The sequence below is a fragment of the Topomyia yanbarensis genome, chromosome 2, assembly GCF_030247195.1.
Source record: "Topomyia yanbarensis strain Yona2022 chromosome 2, ASM3024719v1, whole genome shotgun sequence".
Taxonomy (NCBI): Eukaryota; Metazoa; Arthropoda; class Insecta; order Diptera; family Culicidae; genus Topomyia; species Topomyia yanbarensis.
In genome coordinates this window covers 431,249,540-431,265,941 of record NC_080671.1, presented here as the reverse complement: position 1 = coordinate 431,265,941, position 16,402 = coordinate 431,249,540, and the positions used below count along the sequence as shown (strand labels likewise).

The 16,402-nt window shown below is 44.5% G+C and overlaps 1 protein-coding gene across 2 annotated transcripts in view; it reads right to left on the bottom strand.

Moving 5' to 3' along the window:
- The window catches only part of LOC131685422 (mucin-5AC), a 232,477-nt gene that overhangs the window by 161,706 nt on the left and 54,369 nt on the right, over positions 1–16,402 (bottom strand). The window contains exon 1 of one of the 2 annotated variants that reach the window (XM_058969122.1): positions 15,816–16,396. The exons of the other annotated variant lie outside the window; for it this stretch is intronic. The gene's annotated coding sequence lies outside the window, so the exon portion shown is untranslated. Of the gene's footprint in view, positions 1–15,815; positions 16,397–16,402 lie in introns of those variants that run through there. 2 annotated transcript variants of the gene reach the window in all.

Sequence of the window (16,402 nt, the reverse complement as noted above, 5' to 3'; positions counted from 1 at the left end):
ATGGTGGTCAATGTAGTCAACGAAAGTTTGGTTGGCCGTCGGTGACCTAGAACAGCAAATTTAAGTTGTTTGAGAGACATTTTAGCGAAATTTTTACCTTTTTTGCTTTCATCGGAGTATCGGTTTGAATCACAATTTGCTATGTGATCGCACGCCACAACCTGTAATTCCGGAACCGGAAGTCGGATCGGGATGAAATTAAATAGCCATTTACGGGGACGCAATACCTTTCATTTGAGGCCAAGCTTAGTCGAATCGGTCTGGCCATCTCCGAGAAACCGATGTGACTGTTATTCTGAATTTAGATACTTCCGCCGGGGCTTCCGGAATCGAGGATGGTGGCCAATGTGGCCAAATAGACTTTGAATGGATGTTAGTGACCTAATACTACAAATCAAAGCAGTTGTGGTCATATTTTGGAAAAATTTTCACCTTTATACATTCATTGCAGTATTTATTAAAATCGACATTTTCTGCGTGTTCGTACTTATCACCCTGTAATTCCGGAACCGGAAGTCGTATCCATTAGAAATTCAATAGCAGCCTATGGGAACGTTGCACCTTTCATTTGAGACTAAGTTTGTCAAAATCGGTTCAGCCATCTCTGAGAAAAATGAGTGACATTTTTGGTCACATACACACACACATACACACACATACATACATACACACATACATACACACACACACACACAGACATTTGCCGAACTCGACGAACTGAATCGAATGGTATATGTCACTCGGCCCTCCGGGCCTCCGTTAAAAAGTTGGTTTTCAGAGCAATTGCAATACCTTTCTATTGAGAAAGGGAAAAAGGGCGACCTTCGTCGGTCTACTCCTGAATTAATTCCTAATCCCTCAGGAATGTCTGCTTTGAATTTTGAACCAAATAGGACAGGTCCAACTGCCGGATCCACGTATTTGAATGTACTATTAGACCCCATCCTAATTTGACTCAGACATCACCTAATTAAAACTTCAATAACTTCTTCTAAACAAAAGGTCGGATTGAATTTCAGTCTTCGACAAAGTTGTAGGCGATACAAAAATCTTCCTTAGCGGCGAGGATCCAAACTAGTGGGTTTTTACCATTGAAATTCCATACAAACTTCAAATACGTTGCTCCGGTAACTAGGCTTGTCCGAGTTGGTTCAAATTATGAGCAAACGTTCCTGGTGCAATTATGATTCCTTCTTGAGGTGTTTTAGTTGCAGGATTCCTTATTGCTGAGATGTCGGAAATAATGAATGCCGTAGCTTATGGAATTTCGACGAATTTGGGCTGTGACCAATTATTTCGCCCGAGCTACCATACATTCATTAGCAGAATAAAGCGAATTAACCCTTTCATGCCAAAATGTTTTTATAGTGCATGTAAGGTTTCATCAAAACTATTTTTCTTGGAAAATGGTGGGTCAAGAAATGCGAAAATCCTTTTTTCATAAAGATAAGTGCTTCCCTGGCAGTGCAGTGTAGCTGCTCAATTTTTACCTTTCAATGCTCAAAACAATTCTTCTAGAATATTAACAATAGTCCAATTGCGTGGAAAACGTAGCCAAAGACAGTCTAAATTGATAAGTTTTATCAATTTTCAATAATATTGCAACATACCGAAGATATATGAAAAAATCATTTTCTGTCGTCAACGTAAACTGTCCCTGGCAGCACTGCTCCATCGGAATCCAACCTAATTGCAATAACTTCAGTTCTAGAACTAATCCTTGTAATTGCTAACACTCAAATGAAAGGAATAGGCACATTTATTAGTCTTACTTGTTTTTGTGAGCAATTCTTGCCTCAAACAAAAGTTATAGCTGATTAAAAACGTTGTTGTCCACAAACAACATGGGCATGAAGGAGTTAAAGAACCTCTCATTGAAAATACGTTTATCAACACCACATGGGTCTGAGGGAAGAGCATAGCATAAATGATCGAACGAATTGATCAATTGCCGACTATTGTGGAAACAATCTATAGGTGGAATCAAGGAAGAAACCTCGCGGAGGTGGCTGGTAAGGGGTGTACGTTATGTTGGTCCGCATCTCTGGACCGGTTCATGTTTCGGTATGTTTCGATATTAGCACTAGTTGTGAGTAGATCAGCTTCACAGCAAAGGTCGGTCAGCGCACTAGCAAAGTGATCTAAGGAAAAAGCATGATGTCAGAGAAAATCAAGATATCGTTATTATTATTTATTGCCGATGATCTCTCCATTGGAGTGACTGACAGCTAAATGGCCCGCGAAAATGGTTATCGGTATCGGGAGGAATACCGCCGCCGAAAAAATCTCAGCGGCAGCTAGCAAATAAATAGGAACGACTAACGCCAAGAAGGATAAGAAACCCTGCGAAGGGTGTTGTAAAGAGATGTAAATAAGTATGTTCGACATCTCTGGATCGACTCATGTCTCAACAGATGACGACATTTGCAGCAGATCTGAGCAGGTCAGATATACCGAGAAGGTTGGACAGCAAACAAGAAAAAGCATAGGTGGAAAAAACATGAACAATTAACACAAAATAAAAAGAGCATGAGTACAATCCCCGCTGAAGTAGTGCCTACACGGAAAAAAATCCGATCATAAATCCATGAAAAAATCATCGCTATTTCGTGAACTGAACGATTTACGAAAACCGTGACCAAGTTCCTGAAATTAGGAGTAATAAACCTCGTATCCATGAAACAATTTGTGTTTCCACAAAACTAGATCCCGACTATATACATGGCGTTACATTCAAATGTTTGGTTGGGTTACTGTTGTTCGCTGGACATGGTCAGATTTTGTTATGAGTCTTGTTCATAATTTGGGAATACACATCCGACAGTCAAGCGATTTTGATGATTTCCGGAGCCAATTCACGATTTTTGTGATTTCGTATGACGTTATCGTGAGATTTCAGTCATGAGTAAAGTGATTCATGCTCATAATTTCAGGATCCTAGTCACGATTTTGAATATTTCATTAACGAGTAAAGTGATTTATATCCATGACTGTAGGAACTTTGTCATGGTTTTCTTAATTTCTGTTCATGTTGTCGTAATATTTTAGTCACGAGTAGGGATTCATTTTTATTTATGTTTCAGGATGATTTCAGGATCTTAGTGACAATTTTTGCTATTTTTGTCACGAGTTGTGTGATTTATGATTATAATTTCAAGACCTTAGTCACGATTTTTGTAATTTCTGTTTATCTTATCGTGATATTTCGTGGTATTCGTAATTTCTTTTCGCCTTGTCGCGATCTGTTTTTTTACTATCGGTTTTTTACTCGTTGTAACGTGATAAGGTACCTGAAGGCATAAAATAGACCCCACTTGCGGTCCTTAGCTTCCTGCCCAGTAACTCCTAGCCCTGGCCTCCTCGTGGCGTCGACTGGGATACGAGTAACCTTAGTGAAGATCGGGTAACTAACCCCGGTGGGAACTTTGGTCGTATGCTGGCAGGGAAGGGGGGGTTACCCTTCTTCGGAAGGTGTAAACCTGTCCTGGTGTCCAGGTGGGACCTTAAGCAGTCCTGGCACGACGGCCCACCGGCGAGACAGGTGGTTGGCGTAGGCGCTATAAGCCGCCCCTTAAAAAACCCACATAACGAACAATACAGAAGAGAATACGACCCAGAACAATCGGCAACGACCCAGGCGACGAATAAAGGATCACGATTGGAAACTCGGAACATGGAACTGCAGATCGCTCGGCTTCGCAGGATGTGACAGGATAACTTACGACGAGCTACACCCCCGCAACTTCGATATCGTGGCGCTGCAGGAACTTTGCTGGACGGGACAGAAGGTGTGGAAAAGCGGGCATCGAGCGGCTACCTTCTACCAGAGCTGTGGTACAACCAACGAGCTGGGAACCGGCTTCATAGTGCTGGGCAAGATGCGCCAACGTGTGATCGGATGGCAGCCGATCAACGCAAGGATGTGCAAGTTGAGGATCAAAGGCCGTTTCTTCAACTACAGCATCATCAACGTGCACTGCCCACACGAAGGAAGACCCGACGACGAGAAAGAAGCGTTCTACATGCAGCTGGAGCAGACATACGACGGTTGCCCTCTGCGAGACGTGAAAATTGTCATCGGCGACATGACCGCACAGGTAGGAAGGGAGGCAATGTACAGACCGGTGATCGGGCCTAACAGCCTGCATCCCGTATCAAATGACAACGGCCAACGATGTGTGAACTTCGCAGCCTCCCGTGGAATGGTAATCCGAAGCACCTTCTTCCCTCGCAAAGATATCCACAAAGTCACCTGGACATCACCGGACCAAGTAACAAAAAATCAAATCGACCACGTTCTAATCGATGGTAGATTCTTATCGGTCATCACAAACGTCCGCACTTATCGCAGTGCGAATATAGATTCGGACCACCACCTGGTTGCAGTATGCTTACGATCAAAACTTTCGACAGTGCATAGCTCTCGTCGAAGCCGAACGCCGCGGCTAAACATCGAGCGGCTACAAGATGGCAGAGTGGCTCAAGAAAACGCGCAGGAGCTGGAAGTGGCACTACCAACGGAAGAGCAGCTAGGCGCAGTTGCCCTTGAAGATGGCTGGAGAGATATTCGATCCGCCATAGGTAGCACCGCAGCCACTGCACTAGGTACGGTGGGCCCGGACCGAAGAAGCGACTGGTACGACAGCGAATGCGAGCAGTTAGTCGAAGAGAAGAATACAGCATGGGCGAGAATGCTGCAACACCGCACGAGGGCGAACGAGGCGCGATATAAACAGGCACGGAACAGGCAGAACTCGGTTTTCCGGACCAAAAAGCGCCATCAGGAAGGCCGAGATCGCGAAGCGATGGAGCAGCTGTACCGCGCTAAAGACACAAGGAAATTCTACGAGAAGTTGAACCGCTCGCGCAGGGGCCACGTACCACAGGCCGACATGTGCAGAGATACAAACGGGAATCTTCTCACGGACCAGTGTGAGGTGATCCAGAGGTGGCGGCAGCACTACGAAAAACACCTGAACGGCGATGCAGCAGACGACGAGGATGGCACGGTAACGCACCTGGGAGCACGCGCGGAAGACATTACACTACCGGCTCCGGATCTCCAAGAAATCCAGGAGGAGATTAGCCGGCTCAAAAATAATAAAGCCGCTGGGGTTGACCAAATACCAAGCGAGCTACTAAAACACGGTGGCGAGCCACTGGCTAAAGCGCTGCACTGGGTGATTACCAAGATTTGGGAGGAGGAGATTTTACCGGAGGAGTGGATGGAAGGTGTCGTGTGTCCTATCTACAAAAAGGGCGACAAGCTGGATTGCTGTAATTACCGAGCAATCACCCTGTTGAACGCCGCCTACAAGGTACTCTCCCAAATACTATGCCGTCGACTATCACCAATTGCAAGAGAGTTCGTGGGGCAGTACCAGGCGGGTTTCATGAGCGAACGATCTACCACGGACCAGGTGTTCGCTCTTCGTCAAGTACTGCAGAAATGCCGCGAGTACAATGTGCCCACACATCACTTGTTCATCGACTTCAAAGCCGCATACGACACTATCGATCGAGATCAGCTATGGCAGATTATGCACGAGTACGGATTCCCGGATAAACTGACGCGATTAGTGAAGGCGACGATGGATCGGGTGATGTGCGTAGTACGTGTCTCAGGGACGCTCTCGAGTCCCTTCGAATCACGCAGAGGGTTACGGCAAGGTGATGGTCTCTCGTGTCTGCTATTCAACATCGCGCTGGAAGGTGTAATAAGAAGAGCAGGGATCGACACGAGTGGTACGATTTTCACAAAGTCCGTTCAGCTACTTGGCTTCGCCGATGACGTTGATATTATTGCACGAAACTTTGAGAAGATGGAGGAAGCCTACATCAGACTGAAAAGAGAAGCCAAGCGCGTCGGACTTGCCATCAACACGTCGAAGACAAAGTACATGATAGGAAGACGTTCACGAGAAGAGAATGAGAACCGCCCGCTTCGAGTTTGCATCGGTGGCGACGAAATCGAGGTGGTTGAAGAGTTCGTGTACTTGGGCTCACTGGTGACCGCCGACAATGATACCAGCAGAGAGATTCGTAGACGCATCGTGGCAGGAAATCGTGCTTACTTTGGCCTCCGCAAGACACTTCGGTCGAACAGAGTTCGCCGTCGTACGAAGTTGACCATCTACAAGACGCTGATTAGACCGGTAGTTCTCTACGGGCACGAGACCTGGACCATGCTCGTGGAGGACCAACGCGCACTTGGTGTCTTCGAACGGAAAGTGCTGCGTACCATCTACGGTGGAGTGCAGATGGAAGACGGCACATGGAGACGGCGAATGAACCATGAGTTGCATCAGCTGTTGGGGGAGCCGCCCATCTGTCATACCGCGAAAATCGGACGACTACGGTGGGCCGGGCACGTAGCCAGAATGTCAGACAATAGCCCGGTGAAAACGGTTCTCAATTGCAATCCGACCGGTACAAGAAGACGTGGCGCGCAGCGAGCACGATGGATCGACCAGGTGGAAGACGATTTGCGGACCCTTCGCAGACTGCGTGGCTGGCGACGCGCGGCCATGGACCGAGTGGAATGGAGGAATCTTTTGTATACGGCACAGGCCACTTCGGCCTTAAAAGTGTGACTGGTTCGCGGTATCTTGTTCTGTAAACTATATCACGAACACAATTTGTGGCGCTCAGCGCAGTGTTCGCTTTCTATCCAGACATCACACTGAACCGTATCAAATGAATAACGATGTTCCAGGTCCTAATATTTTATTTTGTAGCTACAGCTTGTATCTATTCTTGGTCGCTAGCAGCTGGATATATCATGAAAAGTGCACGGAACAGGAATGATTCCACGACTAATAACCGTGACTGAATTTCACAAAACAAAAACAAATATTTGCACTATTTCTGCGTTATGAGGGCGTCACTAAACCAAATTGAACACAATTATAAAATACATGATTTTTGTTCATAGTTTTGTTTTCGTAGCGTTGAAACGTGAATATTACAGTATTCATGGTACTTAATTCACGATTTTAGGAACAATATAAGGTTTAACGGTGGCGCCGGATGGATGAGGATGGCAAGATACAGGAGGTTGTTTAGTCGGTAGGATTAACTACTTCAAACCAATCAGACACTACCGCTAACCAATTCCATTCCTTCTCGATGATAGACATTTACCCAATTTGTTGAGCTGAGTCGATTGGTACACAATACTCGGCCTTCCAGGTCTCATAAAAAGTCGTCAAAGTTTACCCTTTCTTTTATAAGAAACGTAGAAAAATTAAAACCCTCCCATGAGCATTTTCTGCGCACGGGCCTGGGTGGAATGATCTGACATATTTTCAGTTGAGCTGTATCCTATAGCCTTTGACCTCCAACCGATCTTTGACGAAGACACGACCCGTCTAAAAGATCATACATTTCGCATGCATTGGAAGCACTCCTTACTTTTCTTCCTGCCTTTTCCCTACGGCACTGTCTCATAGCATCACTTGAATGGGCGCTTGTTTGCACCTCACCTTTCAGTCATTTAGCTCTCGACTTTCCTCTTCTACTATATCAGTCTCTGAATACACAAACCGTTTAGATCCTCTGCGTACTTGAGCCAGTTAGCACGGAATATCTGATCGGATAGTCCCCGGTGGTCCCCGGGGGCTGACTGCGGGTGTGGTAGGACGAGGTAGTGGGCCCTATACGTCCTAGGCCTAAATACCACATGCCCTAAAGCAGCCCTGACAAGGCGAGTCAGCGCCGCCTTTAAATAAGCGCTTAGCCCAAATCCCTCTCCTCCCGTTATCCTTCCTTCCTTCCTTCCTTCTGCGGCTGTTCGCCCATCTAAATATGGAAGCTGTTCTTCAATGTCAGCTTCTTTCACCGAACAGCCTAGATAAGCCGTGTAGTGTCGGTAGTGGTTGTTTCAACCGGCTAAGAATAACACTACGGACTACCTGTTTCAGTGGTAAAAATCTACCAAACAGGGAACCCCAATTCCATAGTGTCATGCGACCCGTGCTATGGGTAAAATTGTTGAGGGGGTTTTAAACATTCTCAATGGCGAACGGAGCCTGGGAAAAGTCGGGCGAACTCCCCAGTATGCTGCATTACGCAGCGGAACGTTCACTCTACACACCGATTTTTTTCACCGATGATCCACTTAATTTTGCCGAATTTTTGTTGGCTGGGGGTTTGCAGAGACTCTCGGCTGATGGTACTTCGGTGAAGTTTTGTTGAGTTTCGATTATCAAATTTCGATGTGTACAGATGAACCTGCCCAGAGGCCGTGTGGTATCCGGCCTAGAATTGAGCCACTGGAGTCCTGCTGCCATGTCGTAGGAGGCGACTGAAAGTAGGAGACCCTAAGTCAAGGTGTAGTTCCGTGCCGAGGACTTAATGATTGGAGGGTCTAAAATATGCCAGTCGCGCACGGAGCATTTTGGGTTTTGCCCTTGCTGTGTTATGCGAATCTCTGACACAGTGGACCATTATTTTCTTCGCAAATCGTGGGAATCAAATGATCATGTCCCATTTAAACCTGATATGGCTCGCTAAATGCGTTAACATCCCAACTCGCTTGGTGTCCTCTAGTTGTTGTGCAATTTGTGTTGGAGATGAAATGTACAGTTCTCTAATCAAAAATGGTTAGAATAGCACAAGTCAATCTCCAACATAAACGTACAGCAACTATGAATTTATCTCGACTCATGCAGGAAGGTAAAGCTTCCATAGCATTGGTTCAAGAACCGTTTTTTTTTTTTTTTTTTTTTTTTTTTTTTTATTTCGATTATAGAGGTTTTAACCTTAAGGTCATTCGCCTCTTCGGGTTAGAAAAATCTCTTATGAAAAATTTCTAACCCTATGTGCGGGGTCGGGACTCGAACCCAGGTGCGCTGCGTACAAGGCAATCGATTTACCAATACGCTACGCCCACCCCCTTCAAGAACCGTATTTCCATAAAGGAAACTTCTATTTTGGAAAGTTACTTAACACTGCCTTCATTGCTTACAACAAGACAGGCATGACTAACCCACGTGAAATGCCTCGTGCTTGCATTCTTGCAAATAAGGCTATTGACGCGTGTCTCATATCGGAGCTCACAACTCGCGATATCTGTGTTGTCACAGTTACATTGACTGTCGAAAACGTAGACAAAAAATATATATATTGTTCAGCATACCTACCGCATAACGAATCATCTCCTTCTGATGATTTCAAAAGCATTGTATCATATTGTAGCAGAAATGGGCTTCCGCTCATTATCGGCAGTGATGCGAATGCTCATCACATCATTTGGGGCAGCTCAGACATCAATCTGAGAGGCTCTGAACTGATGGAGTACATAAGTAGTACAAATCTCCATATTCTGAATGTGGGAAACCGACCAACTTTTGCGAGGTCTGGGAGGGAGGAGGTGTTAGACATAACACTTTGCTCTGATAGAATTTTGCATGAACTGGGAAATTGGCAGGTTCCAAATGAAACTGAACCGTCTCTATCCGATCATAAATATATATTTTTCGAGCATTTTGATGTCACCTTCAATGTGGTGACCTATCGTAATCCTAAATCTACAAACTGGGACCTCTTTTTGGAAAACTTGGCGACTAAATTTCATGGATATTTTCCAACAATTAGTCAACTAGACGACTTAGATGACGTCGTGGATACGACAAACTCATTCATATTAGCATCCTACGAAGAAGCTTGTCCACTTCGTACTGTTAAATCGACTAGGGGAACCCCTTGGTGGAGGGCTGAGCTTGAAAGAATGAAGAAAGTTATGAGAAGAGCTTGGAATCGGCGTCAGCGTGATGACTCCAGGGCTTTCAGGTCAGCTCGTAGTGCATATAAGAAATGTCTTAGATCTGCAGAACGGGCTGGCTGGCAAAGCCTATGCACTAATGTCTCTAGTCTGAACGAGGCTAGCAGATTAAATAAAATTCTCTCCAAATCGAATGATTTTCAGATGAACTCCTTGAAAACCAGAGATGGTGTTTATGTGACGGACGAAAAAGATGTTCTTAATTGTCTCTTCGACACACACTTTCCAGGCTGTATCGATCCGGAGTTGATCAACGTTCACAGATCTCATTCTGGTGATTCGGACTCGTGGGCGTTAGCACGCACATTGGTTTCCACTGAATCGGTCAAGTGGGCAGTTGACAGCTTTGCTCCATACAAATCACCCGGAAAAGATGGGATACTTCCCGTGCTACTGCAAAAGGGATTTGATATTCTTAAACATGTCTTGAAAAAGATTTTGCTTTCCAGTCTTGCTACCGGGTATATCCCGAAAGCATGGCGAGAAATAACTGTTAGATTTATTCCCAAAGGGGGGCGCTCAAGCTATGAAGAAGCCAAGAGTTTTAGGCCAATCAGCTTAAGTTCTTTTCTTCTGAAAGCTTTGGAACGGATAATCGATCATCACATCAGGAACGTTAGTTTAGTTGAATATCCACTGCACAAAATGCAACATGCATATCAGTGTGGGAAATCCACGATCACTCTGCTTCACGATGTTGTTTACAACATTGAGAAAGCCTTCTCGCTCAAGCAATCTAGCTTGGGTGTATTCCTAGATATTGAGGGTGCTTTTGACAATGTGTCCTTCCAGTCTATTCTGGAAGCGACGCGCGGTCATGGGATACCTGCATGTATCTCAGGTTGGATAAACGCAATGCTTAGTAACCGCATACTTTGCTCGTCACTGCGACAGGCTGAGATACGGAAGTTGAGTATTTGCGGTTGTCCTCAGGGCGGCGTTCTGTCACCTTTGTTATGGAACTTAGTAGCTGACGGCTTGTTGAAGAAACTCAATGAGCTTGGATTTCCAACCTACGGGTTTGCTGACGATTACCAAATACTAATTACTGGATTTTGCATCGGAACAATCTTTGACTTAATGCAACAGGCATTAAGAGCTGTCGAACAGTGGTGTCGACAAGTTAAATTATCAGTTAACCCAAGCAAAACTTCAATGGTTCTTTTCACGAAGAAGCGAATAACAACCGGGGTTCGTCCCTTGCAGTTCTTTGATTCTGAGCTACTGTGTGCAGATCAAGTCAAATACGTTGGAGTCATATTGGATTCCAAACTGAATTGGTCTGCTCACATTGAGTTCAGAGTCAAGAAAGCGTGCATGGCCTTCGGGCAGTGCAGACGAACTTTTGGAAAGACCTGGGGTCTCAAACCTAAATACATCTATTGGATTTACACGACAATTGTACGTCCAATACTGTCATACGGATGCCTTGTGTGGTGGCAGAGGGGAGAGGTGGTGACAGTCCAGTCAAAGCTAAACCATCTGCAAAGAATGGCGCTCATGGCGTTGACTGGTGCTTTCACCACGACTCCGACTGCTGCTCTTGAGGCACTTCTAAATATCAAACCATTACACATACACTTAAAACAAGAAGCACTATCATGTGCATACAGACTGCAGGTTACTGGGCTTTGGAACAGTAATCATGTTGATCTTGCTACCAGTCATATACGATTGTGGTCACAAATGGTTACATGGGGTGAAGATATTCTTGCTCCCAGCGATATTACACTCACTTGTAATTTTCCTTACAGGACATTCCATGTGAAGTTTCCCTCTCGAGAGGAGTGGTTATTAGGCTATATGGAAAGACAACAACAAACGCAAGTAGTCTGTTACACTGACGGTTCTCTGATGGAGGGACGTGCTGGTGCTGGTGTCTACTGTCGTGAAATGAGATTGGAACAATCTCACTCACTAGGTAGATATTGTACTGTATTCCAAGCAGAAATCTTTGCGATTATGTGCGGGGTGCAATCGGCCCTTCAACTGAGTTTGTCCGGCAGAGTTATAAACTTCTGCTCCGATAGTCAGGCTGCAATCAAGGCCCTTAGCTCAGACAAATCCCGGTCCAAGCTAGTGATCGCGTGCCGAACCCAAATCGAAGAACTAAGCATTGTCAACACTATCTACCTTGTCTGGGTGCCCGGACATTGCGGTATTACTGGAAATGAATGGGCTGACGAATTGGCCAGGGCAGGTTCAGCGATTGACTTCGTTGGTCCTGAGCCCGCCCTGCCAATTTCGACAAGTTGGATAAGGGAAAAAAACGGTCCTGGGCTTTGTCCGAGCACCGCAATTATTGGAGAAATCTACAAACGTGTCGCCAAACAAAGGCGTTTCTAGAACAACCATGCCCAGTGGTTTCGAAAAATCTCTTACATTTTTCGAAGCTCCACTGCGGCATGCTGACCAGGGCTTTAACCGGCCACTGCAAACTCAATTATCACATGGCAACTATTCAGCGCGCTGAGTCTTTTTCATGTGATCTTTGTGAATCCGACTACGGAACCTCATATCATCTGATATGCAACTGTCCAGCGGTAGCGCAATTGCGATTTCGAGTCTTCAGCCGTCCTTATATAGACGAAACCATGTTTGGTCGACTGAAACTCAGAGACATACTAAAGTTTCTTATCCAATGTGGTAAAGAGCTTTAGGATTATTCGCAGGCAAGTTGAACTACTTGTGAGTTTAACTTACCTGTTGTTTATTTTTGTTTTGTGCTGTTATTTTTCCCACCCTTCCAATTCTACTTCCCCACTCCTCCTTGTCCTTTCCTTCCACTCAGGAAATGATGAAAACACACGGCAAGGCACAAATCCCCGACTATGTACGGGGAACGTGCCATTTGAGCCAATATATTCTGATTCCTGATAGATCCTCTGCGTACTTGAGCCAGTTAGCACGGAATATCTGATCGGATAGTCCCCGGTGATGGACTTTCGTGGATCATTTCTCGTTTCTGTGAGCCTTCTAGTCTCCTTTACGTGAGCCATTTAACTCCCAGCTCTGTGACGATCTACTTAAATAGTTCTCGGTGGTGGATCTACACTACTCCGACTGTGAGTCCCCCGGCGGCGGAATTTCTCTCGATACTGAAACCCGTTTCCACGAGCTATTTAGCTCCCAGCCAAGTCGCGATCTACAAGGATGGTGGTGGACATATTCTGCTCAATGCACCATTGGCCACAAATCGATTTTTTTTGGTCGAAAATCCAGAACATATAAGCCGTTAGTGCTAGATTTTCAGTGCCTTTGAAACTGTAGAGCTAGATTCTCGGAAGGGCTCCCTGTCAGAATCACATACTACAATTTGCAGACGAGACTGGCAATGTCGCCCACTAAAACACTGCTTAAGATAAATCGTAGCGGGCCATGATTCTGAATGTGATATTCATTGTACGATTCAGATATGTGCGGGCGTAGAGATTTTACGATCGTGTGTATCATCGCGAAGGGATCGAGCATTTGTACGCTAAAGTGTTCAATCGCGTGTGAGTTTGTATGTTGCGTGTGCAAAATTACATATCGCGTGTATAAATTCGATTTTATAACCGTGTGCCTTTCGCGTGTGTTCTTGGATAATCGCGCGCGGACCGTGAATTCAATGCTTTATTTTTGGTGTACGGCTAAGATGCTAAAAGAGAGTGAGATCTTCCATATCACCAGAGTTCCCGGTGATGTCGCCATGGAACGTGTTGTCTAGTGGATATGAACTTTATTTTTTGATTGTATGGACCTAAGTTATTAGGACAGAGAGTAATGGTTTCCGGACGTGAACAGAAATTGGAACTTTCTACAAAAACAAATAACTTAAACTTATGTACACTGTGCTGTAGAAATAAAATACAAAATGAGAATGTATCGTAAGTGTTGTACCTGTAGGCTTCAGGGTATGCAAAATTAGACAACATTTACGAGAAGTGTTCTGAGAAAAAAAGTAAAGCTCGACCAAACTAATGTTTATTCTATACAGTTTCACCATATACGGAACTGCGTACTGATAGGATTCAGCAATGCTTGCTTAGTACAAGAACTGGTTTCTCGTGATAACATTAGACACTTTTTTGAGTGTGGCAATGTTAGGGTGAATATTCCCATTTATTATGAAGATAACGTAAATGCAGTTCGATTACATGACCTGCCTCCATACCAATTGCATTATTTTCGTATTCTTGTCGCAATACGGAAAAGTGTTCTCAGTTAGAGAGGGTAAATGGAATAAATTCTTTCCAGGTATTAGTAACGGTGTCGAGTGGTGAGAATACGGCTGGAATACCCTATTCCTTACGATAACCAGTATGCCACGTGTTGGCACTGTACCCAATCTGCACATCACGGAAAACCATGCAGGAGATGTCCTAAAAAGTACCGACAACAATAAAAACAAATATAGAACCCTCATAATCTTCAATTAAGGCATAACTGTAACTGTAATAGGAAACGATAACAATGTCTTTACGACCATCCTCCGCAGCTCCTCCAGAAAACAACTCAAAGAAATTAGACAATCTTCAAAATAGCAACAGTAATGACAGTATGGACGAAAGGGACAATCAAGGAATTTTCCTCAAACATTACCAGGTGACGCTGGAAATGCTCCATCGTCACGGAAAAGAAGCTACACACACTGGTAAATTGCGTGCGCGGAGTTCGATGGAAACACATTAAATGTTTTTAATATTAATTTTTTGGTAAAAATTTGAAAGACTCACGGCTCCGTTAAGCTCATGCATTGAGCCATTTTGAATATAGGATTTAAAGAAAAGATATTTGCGCTTAAAGATGATTTTAGGGATGACGATTTGCGCACTTGTGGATTCACTTGTGCCCGGTGTATGTCTCATAAAATGTTTTACTTTTCAGTATACTTTTTGAATGCAAAACACTTCGAAGATTTTCAGACGGTTGTACCGACAGGTGTTAGATTCCTTATAGCCATCCAATCAATGTGGGCACACCCGGAATGTGCTGGGAGAGTAGATGACAGAGATTGATGCTTGACACCATTTTGAAATCCAAGATGACGCCCGGTTTAGTTAAATTCTCTAACGGCAAACATGTTTGCGTAATCTGACAGCAAAGAGGTGATAGATGTAAATGATCTGTGTGATGCTAGAAATGTCAACGAATTTGTTGTATCTTCTGAAAGTTGGAAAGTTGCTCGATCGTGGAATTTTTAGTTTCTCAACATTTGAGTTGAAGTTCATATGTCACAAGAGCTTTGGTATGGAGGCATAACGTAAATTTACAACTTTCCTGAAGACACCTGAGCACGAAAACGCCATCGAAGCCGTTCTTATTCAGTAGCTTCAAATCGGAGATTATTCACGATATTGTCGTTATGGTGGTGATTTCCTGAAGCTAATAATGTTGTTTCAGATTATGAGTTCTTCGACTCAATTTGTGAGACTTGTTTGAAATACTCCCCCTCTCCCTTTCTCCACAATTAACGCCTCAACTGTGCTCACAGTACCTTGCAAATTGACCCAGACGATTGGTTCTTTCGGTCGACCATCGACACATGCGATTAACTCCGCTGGTTTCTTTGTGGCGATTCAGTATCCTAACTTATCGAAACCTCCTCCAGGGTTATCAAAATCCACAAACGATTAGAACTTGCCCAAATTAGCGAGGCATTTTTTTCTTCTGGCTGCACAGAACGCTTCGACGCGAGATCCGTTAACGTAATTGCCCGGATCTGTTCCGAGCATGGCAAAAGGGGGAGGATATGCGTCTGGTGTTGATATGCTGCACGATGCACTACACCGCGCGCAGTCGTTTCGGATTGATAGAACTATGTACGCGGGTGCACTACCACATGCACTGAAGCGACACGTACACACAGCAGAGTTGGTTGACCATCCATAGCCAGCACTCAGCAGAACGAAACAAGCTCTTTTGCTTGACTCGGAAGGCGTACAACTACACCTCCGCCGAAAGCCGAGTTGGTATTGAAATTTTCCATGACTAACTGTCTGTGTTTGGTTGGTGACCAAATTTGCGCAAAAAAAAGAAATTTACTCACATTTTCCTCGATTTGCGTGCGTCCGAATGATATTATTTTGGCAGGTAGTACGTCCAGATTCACAGATCAGATCCGATAGAACTAGATGTACTGCGACTTTCGCGTTTCACTACCACTAGACACACTCTCGCAAAGCTGAAGCGGAAAATTCTTCTCCACCTGCTGTTGCCGCTTTCCGTTCGCACTACCTATACCTTTTTCCAAGCAACAGTCAAAAAGTCTTAAATTTAAAATTTTCACTCACGAAAAACTTTTACCACAAATTCCACCGCTTCTTAGTTCCTTTTCAGCCGACCGAACCACTCTGCACACACGCTAAATTTATTTTTTGCACGATACGGAAAGGGTACTTAAAATACAAGCGGAAAATTGCAGCCTCGCACTACTTCTCCTATGCACTATAAGCTACTATCATACACGAAAAAAAAGTAGCTGATTGTTGGCTGACAAGAGAGGCTTCTTTTCTGAGCACAACGATGCTTACTAGCAACTTACTTCACTATGTATATACACAATGCAGAACGATACGCATTGGCAAAACACTCGTCATGGACAACCGAACCGGGAACCGAGCCAACACGGAATGA